Raw genomic sequence first — 14,029 nt, forward strand, 5'->3', positions numbered from 1 at the left:
AACAAGGTAAGCTTCCTAAGACCTCTACTACCCTGGCCAGAGAAGGGGTCAATGAGCCTGCTCATATGCCCAGTATATAGTTACTGCAACCAGCATTTAGCAAAGTTGCCAAATAAAAGCTATCTAAAACCATGGATCTTAATGTAGACTATTTGGTACTGAAAACACCCGGAACCAAAGCCATAGGACCGTACATAACAACATATATTATAGATACCTTCCTCAGGGGCGGAAAAAAGATGCCATCCAAACAAAAGCAAACTCAAAAAAGGAAAGATAGTTTATCCACATGAGAAAGAACCAGAGAAAGAATTCTAAAAGTATGAAATAAAAAAGTATTACAACACCCACAGAGTGAAACAGTAACTCTCCAGCAACAGAACCTAACCAAGCTAAAATCTAAATACCAGGTAAACAATTCAAATTATTTATTTTATTTTGTACTTTTCTGAGACGGAGTCTCACTCTGTTGCCCAGGCTGGAGTGCAGTGGCACAATCTTAGCCAGGTAAAAGAAATTTTCTTGCCTCAGCCTCCTAAATAGCTGGGACTACATGTGCACACCACCACGCCTGGCTAATTTTTGTATTTTTAGCAGAGACGAGGTTTCACCATGTTGGCTAGGCTGGTCTTGAACTCCTGACCTCAAGTGACCCACCTGCCTCAGACTCCCAAAGTGCTGGGATTATAGGCATTAGCTACTGTGCCTAGCCTCAAATTATTGATTTTAAAGAAGCTCAGTGAAATCCAAGAGAAAGCTTAAAACCAACATAAAAGAAATCAGATTAGCAAGTCAAGACATAAAAAAAAGAGATAGGCTTCAGTAAGGAAAAAACCAAACAGAACTCCTGGAAATAAAAAATTCATTGTAGCAGTTACAAAATACAGTTGAAAGCTTTAACAATAGGCTAGAACAAGTAGAAGAAATAATTTCAGAGTTGTATGATAGGTCTTTCAAATTTACCCACACAGATGAAAAGAAAGGAAAGAAAAGAATTTAAACAAATCAACAAAGCCTTCAAGAAATATGTTATGTAAACCAGCCAAAGCTACAAGTTGCAGGTATTACAGAGGAAGAAGGAAAAAAAGTTAAAAGTATAAAAAATATATTTGAAGAAATAATTCAAGACAACTTCTCTGGTTTTGTGAGATAGATAGATAGATAGATAGATAGATAGATAGATAGATAGATAGATAGACAGACAGACATGCCATCCAGGTAAAAGAAGATCAGAGAATTCCTGGAAAACACATTGCAAGAAGAAATACACTAAGACATAAAGTCATAAGACTATCCAAAGGCAATGTGAGGGAAAAAATTCTAAGAGTAGTAAAAGAGAAAGGTCTAATCAGCTATAAAGGAAATGCCATAAGACTAAACACAGACTATTCAGCAGAAACTTCACAAGCCAAAAAAACCTGGGGGCCTTTTAGCTTCCTTAAAAAAAAAATGCCAGCCAAGAATCTTATATCCTGCCAAGTTAACCTTCACAGATGAAGAAATAAAGTATTTCCCAAACAAACACTGAGGAAATTTGTAAAAATTAAAATAGCCTTTCAAGAAATACTCAAAAAGTTCTAGACATGAAAATAAAAGGATACTTGCCATCATAAAAGGCCATATAAGTAAAAATCTCACAGATTCTCTAAAGCAATTACACAATTTAAACCCAAGGGTAACTAGGTAACAATATTATGACAGAAACAAAACTTCATATATTAATAATAACCTTGATTGTAAATGGCCCAAGTGCTCAACTTAAAAGATACGGAGTGGTGGCCGGGCACGGTGGCTCAAGCCTGTAATCCCAGCACTTTGGGAGGCCGAGACGGGCGGATCACGAGGTCAGGAGATCGAGACCATCCTGGCTAACACTGTGAAACCCCGTCTCTACTAAAAAAATACAAAAAACTAGCCGGGCGAGGTGGCGGACGCCTGTAGTCCCAGCTACTTGGGAGGCTGAGGCAGGAGAATGGCGTGAACCCGGGAGGCGGAGCTTGCAGTGAGCTGAGATCTGGCCACTGCACTCCAGCCCTGGCGACAGAGTGAGACTCCGTCTCAAAAAAAAAAAAAAAAAAAAAAAAAAAAAGATACGGAGTGGGAAACTGGACTAAAAAAACAAACAAAAAAACAAGATCCAACCACCTGCAGCCTACAAGAGACAACACCTCCTGGCTAACAACAGCTACAGACCCAAAGTAAATGGGTGAGCAAAGATATATCATGCAAAAGGAAAACAAAAGAAAGCAAGAGTAGCCATCCTCACATCAAATAAAAGAACCTTAAATAACAGTTATAAAAAAGACAAATAAGAACATTATATAATAATAAAGAGCTTAATGCAATAAAAAAGATGTAACTATCCAAAATACATGTTGATATGAATTGGCTATGTGCCCACTCAAATCTCATCTTGAATTGTGTAGCTCCCATAATTCCCACATGTTTTGGGAGGGACCCATTGGGAGAAAATTGAATCATGAGGGTGGTTCCCTTATACTGTTCCTGTGGTACTGGATAAGTCTCATAAGATCTGATGGTTTATAAGGGAAAACCCCTTTCGCTTGGTTCTCATTTTCTCTCTTGCCTGCTGCCATATAAGACAAGCCTTTCGCCTTCCACCATGATTGTGAGGCCTCCCCAGCAATGTGAAACTGTGAGTCCATTAAAACTCTTTTTCTTCATAAATTACCCAGTCTCGGGTATGTCTTTATCAGCTGTGTGAAAATGGACTAATACATTCATGCATCCAACACTGGAGCACCTGGATGCATAAAATAAATACTACGACACCTAAGAAAACAGACTGATAGAAATATAATAATAGTGGGGGAATTCAACACCCCACTGACATGACAAGACAGATCACTGAGGCAGAAAATCAACAAAGAAGCTCTGAACTTAAATTGGAATATAGACCAAATGAACCTAATAGTCACTTACAGAACACTATATCCAACGATTGTAGAATATCCATTCTTCTCATTTCTGCATGAATGTTCCAAAACTGACCACATGCCTGACTACAAAGCAAGTCTCAATACATTTTAAAAACCTAAAAATCATATCAAGTATCTTCTCAGACCACAGAGAAATAAAATTAGGAATCAATACCAAGAGAAATGCTCAATACTACACAAGTACACATAAGCTAAACAACTTGCTCCTGAATAACCTTTGGGTAAACAACAAACTTAAAGCAGAAATTGAAATCTTTTTCAAAATAAATGAAAATAGATACAATACACCAAAACCTAGGGCACAGCAAAAGCAGTGCTAACTAGAAAGTTTATAATGTTAAACACCTACATCAAAAAAATAGAAAGATGCAAATTAACAACCTAATGTGGACCGTCAAGGAACTAGAAAAACAAGAACAATCCAAACTAAAATCTAGCAAGAGAAAAGAAAGACTAAGCAGAACTAAATGAGATTGAGATCAATAAAATAATTATACAATAAATATTACAACTGATAATACAGAAATACAAAAGAGCATCAGAGACTAGTATGAACACCTCTATCCTAAAGGAAATGGATAGATTCTGGGAAATATACAACCTCCCAAGATAGAACCAAGAAGAAATAAAATCCTGATCTGACGATTAATGAGTAATAAAGCTGAATCATTACTTCCAATAACAACAACAAAAAGGCCCAAACCAGACAGATTCAAAGCAAATTTTACCAGATATATAAAGGAGAGCTGTTACTAATCTTATTGGAACTATTCCGAAGTATTGAAAAAGAAAGATCCCTCCCTAACTACTTCTATGAATCCAGTAACACTCTGATACCAAAATTAGGCAAGGACACAACAACAATAAACGTGACAGGTTAACAACCCTGATGAACATAAATGCAAAAATCCTCAACAAAAATAGTAGCAAACAAATCCAACAGCACATCAAAAAGATAATTCATAATGATCAAGTGAATTTTATTCCAGAGATGCAAGGATGGTTCAACACCTGCAAATCAATAAGTGTGATTCTTTACATTAACAGGACTAAAAATAAACACCATAAGAAAATCTCAATAGATGGAGATAAGGCATTCAATAAAATTCAAAATCCCTTCTAAATAATAAATCCTCAACAAACTACACATCAAAGGAACATATCTCAAAATAATGAGAACCATCTGTGAAAAATCCACAGCCAACTTTACACTGAATGGAGAGAGGCTGAAAACATTCCCTACTAGAACTGAAGGAAGACAGGATGACCACTCTCATCACTCCTATTCAACACAGTACTGGAAGTCATAGCCAGAGCAGTCAAGGAAAAATAAATAAATAAATAAAATCCAAATTAGAAAGAGGAAGTCAAATTATCTCAGTCCCTTAATGACATGATCATATACCTAAAAAAACCATAAAAACTCTTCTATTAGTTTGGTAGATTTCAGAAGTGAAGCTATCAGGTCCTGGGCTTTTCTTTGCTGGGAAACTTTTTTTTTGTACCCTGAGGTGCATCACTGGATTATTTGAAAACTTTCTACTGTTCTAATGTATGTGTTAATTGCTATAAAATTCCTTCCTAGTGTTACTTTTACTGTATCCTGTAGGTTTTGTTTCCAATTGTTTTCTTTTGATTTCCTTAATTTCTTCATTGACCCAATGATTGTCCAGGAGCATGCTGTTTAATTTCCATATATATGTACAGTTTCCAAAATACCTTTTGTTATTAATGTCTTTTGTATCCCATTGTGGTCTGAGAATAGACTTGACATGATTTTGATGTTTTAAAATTTGTTGACACTTGTATTGTGGTCTAACATGTGGCCTATCTTGGAGAATTTTCCATGTGCTGATGAGAAAAATGTGTATTCTGTAGCTGTTGGATAAAATATTCTGTAAATATCTGTTAGGTCCATTTGGTCTAAAGTAGAATTTAAATTCAATGTCTATTGATTTTCTGTCTAGAGGGTCTGTCCAATGGAGAGAGTAGGGTGTTACAGTCCCTAGCTATTATTGTATTAGAGTCTATCTTCTTTTTTATACCTGTTAATATTTGTTTTATATATCTGGGTGCCCTGGTGTTGACTGCATATATCTTCTTGGTGAAATGACTCCTTTATCATTATATAATAATCTTCCTTGTCTCTTTACAGTTTCTGACTTAAAGTCCATTTTATCTGATAAAAGTATAGCTACTTCTGCTTTGTTTTGGTTTCTGTTTGTATATTTATTTCTATCCTTTCAATTCAATTTATGTATGTCATTAAAGGGGAAGTGACTTCCTGTAGGCAACATGTTGTTGAGTCCTGTTATTTCCTTTTTTAAATCCTTTCAGCTAGTCTATATCTTTTAATTGGAAAATTTAATCTGTTTGAAGTCAAGGTTATTATTTATAGGTGAGGACTTACTTCTTTCATTCTTGTTAATTATTTTCTGGTTGTTTGGTATATTGTTTGTTCCTTTCTTCCTTTCATTTTATTCTGATAAAAGATTTTTTTTTAACTACAGATGCAATTCCATGACTTGTTAATGGTCTGATCAGGATTTCTATTTCTTCTTGGTTCAATCTTGGGGGGTTGCCTGTGTCCTAGAATTCATCTTCTTCCTCTGGGTTTTCTAGTTTGTGTGTATAGAGGTATTCATATTAGTCTCTGATGCTCTTTTGTATTTCTGTATTATCAGTTGTGATGTCCCCTTTATAATTTCTGATTGTAGTTGGAATCTTTTCTCATTTTTTCTTGATTAATCTACCTAGTGGTCTGTCAATTTTGCTTACCCTTTCAAAAACCAACTTTTTGTTTCATTGTTTCATTGCATAACAATTATTTTTTCATCTTAATCTCAATTAGTTCTGCTTGATCTCTTTGCTTTCTTTTCTTTTGCTAGATTTGAGTTTGAATTGTTCTTGTTTTTCTGGTTTCTTAAAAATTTTTAAACATTGATCAAAGAAACTGAAGAGTTCACAAACACCTACAAAAAATAGAAAAAATATCCCATGATCATGGATTGTAAGAATGCTGTTAAAATACCTATACTGCCCCAAAAGATACAAAGATTCAATATAATTCCAATTGAAATACCAACAACATTATTCACAGAAATAGAAAAAGCAATCCTAACATCCACATAGGATTGCAAAAGATCCCAAACAGCTAAAGCAATATTAAGCAAACAAAAACAAAAACAAAAAGCAAAGTTGGAGGCATCATACTACTGGACCTCAAAATGTACTACAAAGCTGTACTAACCAAAACAGCATGGCACTTGCACAAAAACAGACACATACACAAACGGAACAGAATAGAGAACCCAGAAATAAATCCATTTATTTACAGCCATCTGATTTTCAACAAAGGCACCAAGAACATTGAGTGGGGAAGGAATAGTATCTTCAATAATTGGCACCAGATTATCCATACCCAGAAAAATGAAACTAGACCACTATCTCTCATCATATACAAAATCAACTCAGAATGAATTAATGACCTAAATGTAAGAACTGAAACTAAAAAACTACCACAAGAAAACATAAGAGAAACACTTCAGGCTAATATCCTCAGAAATAAAACCTCAAAAGCAGAGGCAACAAAAGCAAAGATAAATGGGATTATATAAAACTAAAAAGCTCTGTGCAGCAAAGAAAACAATCAACAGAGTGAAGAAACAACCTATAGTATAATAGAAAATGTTTGCAAACTATTTATCCAATAAGGGATTAATATGTAGAATATACACAAGGAACTCAAACTACCCAACAGCAAAACAAAAAATAATAATAAAAATAATCAAAGTAGCGATACAAATGGTCAACTATATGAAAAAATGTACAACATCATAATAAGAGAAATGCAAATCAAAACCACAATGAGATATCATCTCACCCCAGTCAGAATGGTGATTATCAAAAGGACAAAAAAAACTCCCCCCCCAAAAAAAAACAGTTGCTGGTGAGGATGTGGAGAAAAGAGAACTTTTATACACTTTTGGTGGGAATGTGAATTAGCCATCATAAAAAAAAGTATGGAAGTTGCTCAAAGAACTAAAAATAGAACTACCATATGATCCAGCAATCCCACTACTGGGTGTCTATCCAAAAGAAAGGAAATCAGTATGTCAAAGAGATATTTGCACTGCGATGTATATTGCAGCACTATTCAGAAGAGCCAAGATGTGGAAGCAACCTAAGTGTCCCTCAACAAATGAATGGATAAAGAAAATGTGATTATATATAGATAGATATCTAGATATAGATATAGATATAGTATAGATAATGATATCTATACTATATCTACATCTATATCTATATGTATCATTTAGCCATAAAGAGTGAATGTCTGTCATTTGCAGCAACATGAATGAACCTGGAAGACGTTACGTTAAGTGAAACGAGTCAGGCACAGGAAGATAAATACCATACATTCTCACTCATATGTAGAAGCTAAACAAGTTGATCTCCCAGAAATAGAGAATAGAATAGTGGCAACTAGCAGTTAGGAAGGGATGAGAGATAGATGAGACGGTAGTTAAAGGACACAAAAATTATAGCTTGATAGGAGTAAGTTCTAGTGTTCTACAGCATTGTAGGCTGACCATATATTAACAATAATTTACTCTATATTTTTCAGTAGCTAGAAGGGAGGACTTTGAAGGTCCCCATAATGAAATTATAATGGTTTGATGTAATGGATATGCTAAATACCCTGATTTGATCATTATAAATTATATATAGGTATTAAAATGTCACAATGCAAGCCATAAATATGTACAGATATGTGTCAATTTTAAAAGAATATCTGTAAACATCAAGATATATGAATGTTATGAAGATCAAATTGAGAACTGCTAAATCAGCATATTCTCCACTCAGTCTCCTTTTCTCCCAAATAATAACATACATACCTGACATACAAGACCTTGTGCAACCTGTGAGCAGGTAGCAGGCTGAGGTGTCTGCCCAGCTCAGTATTTGGATATTAACCTCCACTGTATTTCACTTTTCGCTTCCTCTAGGCTGGATCATTCCAGGCTAGAGAACATTGTTAATTTATCTTCTATTTGCTTTTGAACTTTGTACATTTCAGGGTTTAGTTCTGTTTTTGTTTATAATATCTAGCTACATATTTCATCTCTTTAAAAAATAAAAAGAAAATGGAGCCGAGACATTTGGGTTAATTTTATCGAAAAACTTTGCAGCCTTAAAAAAAAAAAATGAGGCCGGGCGCAGTGGCTCACGCCTGTAATCCCAGCACTTTGGGAGGCCGAGGAAGGCGGATCATGAGGTCAGGAGATGGAGACCATCCTGCCTAACACGGTGAAACCCCGTCTCTACTAAAAGTGCAAAAAATTAGCTGGGCATGGTGGCAGGCGCCTGCAGTCCCAGTTACTTGGGAGGCTGAGGCAGGAGAATGGCGTGAACCCGGGAGGCGGAGCTTGCAGTGAGCTGAGATCGCGCCACTGCACTCCAGCCTGGGCGACTCAGTGAGACTCTGTGTCAAAAAAAAAAAAAAAAAAATGAATTCAATTAGTCCATTCACTGCCCTAATATCTGCAGCCCCAATTTAAAACCTTCCTTTTTAATTACAAAAATCTAAATTGGGAAAATTCTTCTCCCCAGGAAGATTTTAATATATGGGAACAGGGTAGAGTCATCCCAATACAAGGCCCTAAGCAGCAGAGGTGGGCCCCAGGACCCCTATGAAATATTTCTTGCACTGTTTCTTGTGTGCAAAAAGTCCCCAGAGATAGCCAGCAAGACTCTGCAACTTTCAATTCATCATTCCATACCTGCCCTTCTAAACCTCTATGCTGGGACCAAAGTCCTACTCTACCTTACCTTACCAGGGATTGTACGGTTTTCTTATGGTAAAAACAAAACGAAACAAAAAACAAAAACGACAACAACAACAACAAAACACACACACACAAACAAATAAATAAAAACCCTTAGAAGCTTAGGTCCATATCCTATAAAAATAACGTCACAGTTGCACTTTCAATCCCCACGTTTTGACTATCTGAGCTTTCACCCACAGCAGAAACTCAGACTTCTGCTCACATGTGACCTGTCTGAGGATAAGCTGGACTTGTAACAGATAGAGGTATGGTAAAGAGGCAGTCGCAATTAGCCTTTCCATTTTGTCCCCATATGGAGGTAGGGAGACAGTGCTTTAGTTCCTTCCCAGACTCCAAGATGCCCTCCTACAGCCAGATCTGACTCAAGTGCAAGGCAATAAAGAGGTTAGGAGTTCAGGCTCTAGAGTCAGCCTGCTCTGGGTTTGACTTCCAGTTGTGTGATCCAAAGAAAGTGCCCTAACATCTCTGAGACTCACTAGCCCAGTTTAATAGATGAAGAAGCTAATAGCTGTCTCATAAGCCATAATTTGGGGGGGGGGGGTGTGGAGAGAGAGACAGAGAAGATAAATGAAGCTCTCAGCTCCTGGAACATAATTAATGCCAGCCAACATTTATTAAGAATTTATTACCATAATTAGCAACTAACTAATGGGCAACGAACGCCCACAAAAAGGAGAAAGAAAAAGCACAGAACCAATCAACAGGGAAACAGTTACATGAACTTGCATGTTGCTTTTGGGTTTAGGAAGCACTGGCACAAACATTGCCTCATTTTATTATGGTGAACATGTAAAAGAGGCAGGTACCATTATTCCCACTCCACATGTTGGAAGTAAAGCTTGGAGTCACAAAGACAATGAACACTTAAACAAAGGATTTCTCAGCAAAGCAAAATTTACTTCTGCAGAAGGGTGCTGCTAGCAAGTCTGGTCACCACGAGAGCACACCAAACAAAGGGGGAAAGAGGCTTTTATCCCTAATGCAGTTTGTCCCTGCTACTGTGTCCTGCATCCATTGGCTGGAGTTGGACTGTACAATCTAAGCTGCACCCAACTGGCTAACTTGAGAGGTGCAGGAATGTGGTTATACCAGCGAAAAGGGCAGTTTTGGCGGGAAGAGCTGTTGTGACAGGATGGGTAATTCACAGAGTGGGTTAGCAGATGTGGTCTCTGCAGATAAGGACTGGGGGGAAAGTTATTTACTGAAACTAAGACAGGGAGGCATAAGGGATAAGGAAGTTGGTTTGGGCTTGAAGTAGGGAACAAAGAACAAGGGCGCTGAACAAGCTAAACCTTTGAAGAGGAACTTCTTTTGTATCTGACACACAGACTAGAAAAAGGGTAGTAGGCCAGGCACGGTGGCTTATGCCTGTAATCCCAGCACTTTGGGAGGCTGAGGCAGGTGGATCACCTAAGGTCAGGAGTTTGAGACCAGCCTGGCCAATATGGTGAAACCCCATCTCTACTAAAAATACAAAAAATTAGCTGTGCACGGTGGTGGCCACCTGTAATCCCAGCTACTTGGGAGGCTGAGGCAGGAGAACCACTTGAACCCAGGAGGCGGAGGTTGCAGTGAGCCAAGATTTTGCCATTGTACTCCAGCCTGGGTAATAAGAGTGAAACTCTGCCTCGAAAAAAAAAAAAAAAAAAAAAAAAAGTTCTAAAAATGTGGGTGGGTTTGCCAGAGGCCATATGACCAGGAGGCAGAGAATCCAGGAAAGGAATCCAGATGTTCTGCCCCTAAATCCACTAAGCTAAGTTGTTTCCCACGGAAAACTGAACTCCTTTCTTTATAATCTTCCAAGAGGGCTAGCTTTTCAAGCAACCAGTTCTGAAAGCATGTTCGCTAATGAAGAATTCAGGAAATGCCAAAGAAACCTTTGCATGGGTGACCCTCATCTTGCCTCCGTGTCCTAGCCACCAGAACTCTGCTGTTCTTCATTATTTTGCATTGAAACAAGATATGCCCCAAAATTTCCTGACACCTTTTCCATCCACCCTACTATATTTAAAGCTACCAGCTCTGCACAGGGGATGGGAACTCTGGAACAAGTTCATGGGACTACTTCTTAAGAAATTAAATGGTAATTTTAAAAAAGCCACACCTCAAGAAAAAAAACACACACACACAAAAACACCAGTGTAGTAACTTATATATGACAAGGCCTGAGTGACTTTTGAGATTAAAAGTGAAACATTTCTTAGAAAATGATGATTGACTTGATGTCTTAGACTCTCCAGCACAATTGCTGGCCTGTGGCCTCACTGCTGCTGTGTTCTCAAACTTGGGTCCTTTCTGACTTACCCATACCATACATCACAGTGACACGTCCTAATTAAGACTTTACCTCTTCTTCTCTCCCTGCCAAGTCACTGTGCACCCAATAAAGTCTCTTCAGAATACTTTCAACGTCATTGCCTTGTGTTCAATGTATTTTGCATAGTATTCAACACTTTCTATATCCCAATCTCTAACTCTCGGCTCTCTCTATTACTGTTCCCCTACACATCCCATTGTGTGCCAGATAGCTCTCCAAGGGAAGACCACTGCTTAAAAGGCAGAGTGAAGTGTTTCCTAAAGTCCTCTAAAATTCTGTCCTCCCAACCCCCTTCCTATAAATCTGTGGTCAAGTTAAGAAATATTGCTTGGTAATCCTTGATCTAGTTTCCTCATATTTGTTACATTATTTCTTGGTAGCCATATTTGCAGAAAGCCCAGAACTCTGAATATTTAGAGTTGTGTGAAATTTTTTTTCCTGACCTCTACCACCTACTAGTCATGTGATCTTGAACATGTGAAAACTCATCTGTGAATACTTTCTCATTTAAAAAATGGGAGTAATACAGCTCTGCCTATATGCTTAGAATCCACTTCAGAAGGGTTCCTTAATGTCTAAGTCTCTTAACTAACATTCTTATGAGAATGTCTGAGCATTCCCCAGTGGCATACCTGGACAGTGCTCTGTAGAAGGCATTCTACTGGGTGTGTGGGAGAGTGAAAGATATATGAGATCTAGCTCCTGTTCCAATGAACCTTTGTAGGTGAGGAGACTCCTACCAAAGAAGTCTGTACTACTGCACATTAATAGTCAAATGATAAACTATGATGTACAGAGAAAAGACAAGGCACTGTAGACTGTGTGGTAGGGGGATCAGCTCATCCTGGTCCGTCTGGGACTTCCCTTGTGTTAGCACTGAAAGTTCCATATCCTAGGAAACCCTTCAGTTGTGGGCAAACCAGGAGGGCTGGTCACCCTACAATGGTTAAGGAAGGCTTGGCAGTGATTGGAGTGTGTCTCAGAGGGGCATTTTTAGGTGGTGGGAAACACACAAATTGCCTCTCTACTAAACAAACATACACCCACCCTATGACTCAGCAATTCTAGCGATATAACTGTGAGAGATAAGTTCATGGCAGCATTATTTATAATAGCCCCACTGCAACCAAGCAGATGTCCATCAATAGGAGAAGGGATATAGAATTGTGCATTTATAGACTAGACTATTAAATACACACATGGTGAATTTCTCAGGTATAATATTGAGTGAAAGAAGCCAGACTTACAAAAATCAGAATCTGTATGACTTCTTCCATATGACAGAAGAGAGAATTAGGAGCTATTCATTAGAAGGTGGCACAAGGGAGATTTGGTGTGCTAGAGAGGTTCCATGCCATGATCTGGGTGGTGGTTATATGGGTGTGTACATATACATAAGTTAATCAAGCTGTTTACTTAAAATTTGTGCACTTTATTGCATGTATTATTCCTCAAAAAAAATTTTTTTTTAAGTTGCCATTTATTAAGCGTATGTGCTCAGCACAGTGTTAAACATTTTTTTCCTCACAATCCTGTGAGGTGTAGACATTGGCCATTTGATAGACTAGGCTCAGAAAAAGAAAAAGAAAATTTCTCATGACCAAGTGTTCCTCAAAAAGTGTTTCAAGGAATAGTAGTTCTGCAGGTGTTAATCTGGGGAAAAAAAAAAATGGCTTGTGTTCAACTACGTTTAGGGAACTCTGGGATTAAAAGGGTTAAATACCTTTTCACTGCAGGATTAATATGCCCATGTGCATACCTGATCCCTTTTGTAAAGCTTCCAAGGTGAAGTAAATACTGCAGAGAAATACCTGTAGACCAACATTTACATTTTGAGAAAATGATTTAGCTTTATATTGTCAATATTTGCTTTAATATTCTGAGATTTTCCCCTATGACATTATGCAGTTAATTTTACAGTATAAGCGCTCATCTAACAGTAACAGCTCACGTCAGCCCCTCCTCCAGAAACCCTTTTAGGTGATAGTGTTCTTCCCTCATCATAGAATAATGCCATTAGCAAATTAGTTATTACATTTCACAGAGCCTAGTGGAAACCTCTCCTGCCAATTACTGAGTAGTCAATTACATTCTGGACATATGCATTTTACACTGATTAAAAAAAGAATTACAGCCGTTGATTTTGCTTTTCAAATTAAGAGATAACATCTATGTAATATAGAATTACAGTGACTTGACTCAATAAAATAGCGATTTAAAAGAAAAAAAAATGGAATTTAAAGAAAAACTGTGACCAAGACATTATGACTTTCCAAAAACAAGGAATAAGAAATGTTGTTAGCCTTGGCCGGGTGCGGTGGCTCACGCTTGTAATCCCAGCACTTTGGGAGGCCGAGGTGGGCAGATCACGAGGTCAGGAGATCGAGATCACAGTGAAACCCCGTCTCTACTAAAAATACAAAAAATTAGCCGGGCGTAGTGGCGGGTGCCTGTAGTCCCAGTTACTCGGAGAGGCTGAGGCCGGAGAATAGTGTGAACCTGGGAGGCAGAGCTTGCAGTGAGCCGAGATTGCGCCACCGCACTCCCGCCTGGGCGAGAGAGTAAGACTCCGTCTCAAAACACAAAACAAAACAAAAAAACAAAAAAGAAAGAAATGTTGTTAGCCTTTCTAAGTCCCAAAGACTGAAAGACCTCAGGGAACTGTAAGCTCTAACTTAATACCAACCAATACTATCTTGAAAACCCAAAATGTTAATTTACTCCAGCACTGGAGAGGATTTGTCTCACTAGAAAATTTTAGATATAGACAACAAGTCAAAAACAATTCTTCAGTGACTCTGAGCATTCTGCCAATGACAATAGATTTGAAATGCATTTTAGAAGCAATGACAGGGAATTAAATAGATTTCTAGTGCTGTAAAGCTTAATATTACTTC

This window comes from Trachypithecus francoisi, unplaced genomic scaffold, assembly GCF_009764315.1.
Source record: "Trachypithecus francoisi isolate TF-2019V2 unplaced genomic scaffold, Tfra_2.0 Lachesis_group12, whole genome shotgun sequence".
NCBI lineage: Eukaryota > Metazoa > Chordata > Mammalia > Primates > Cercopithecidae > Trachypithecus > Trachypithecus francoisi.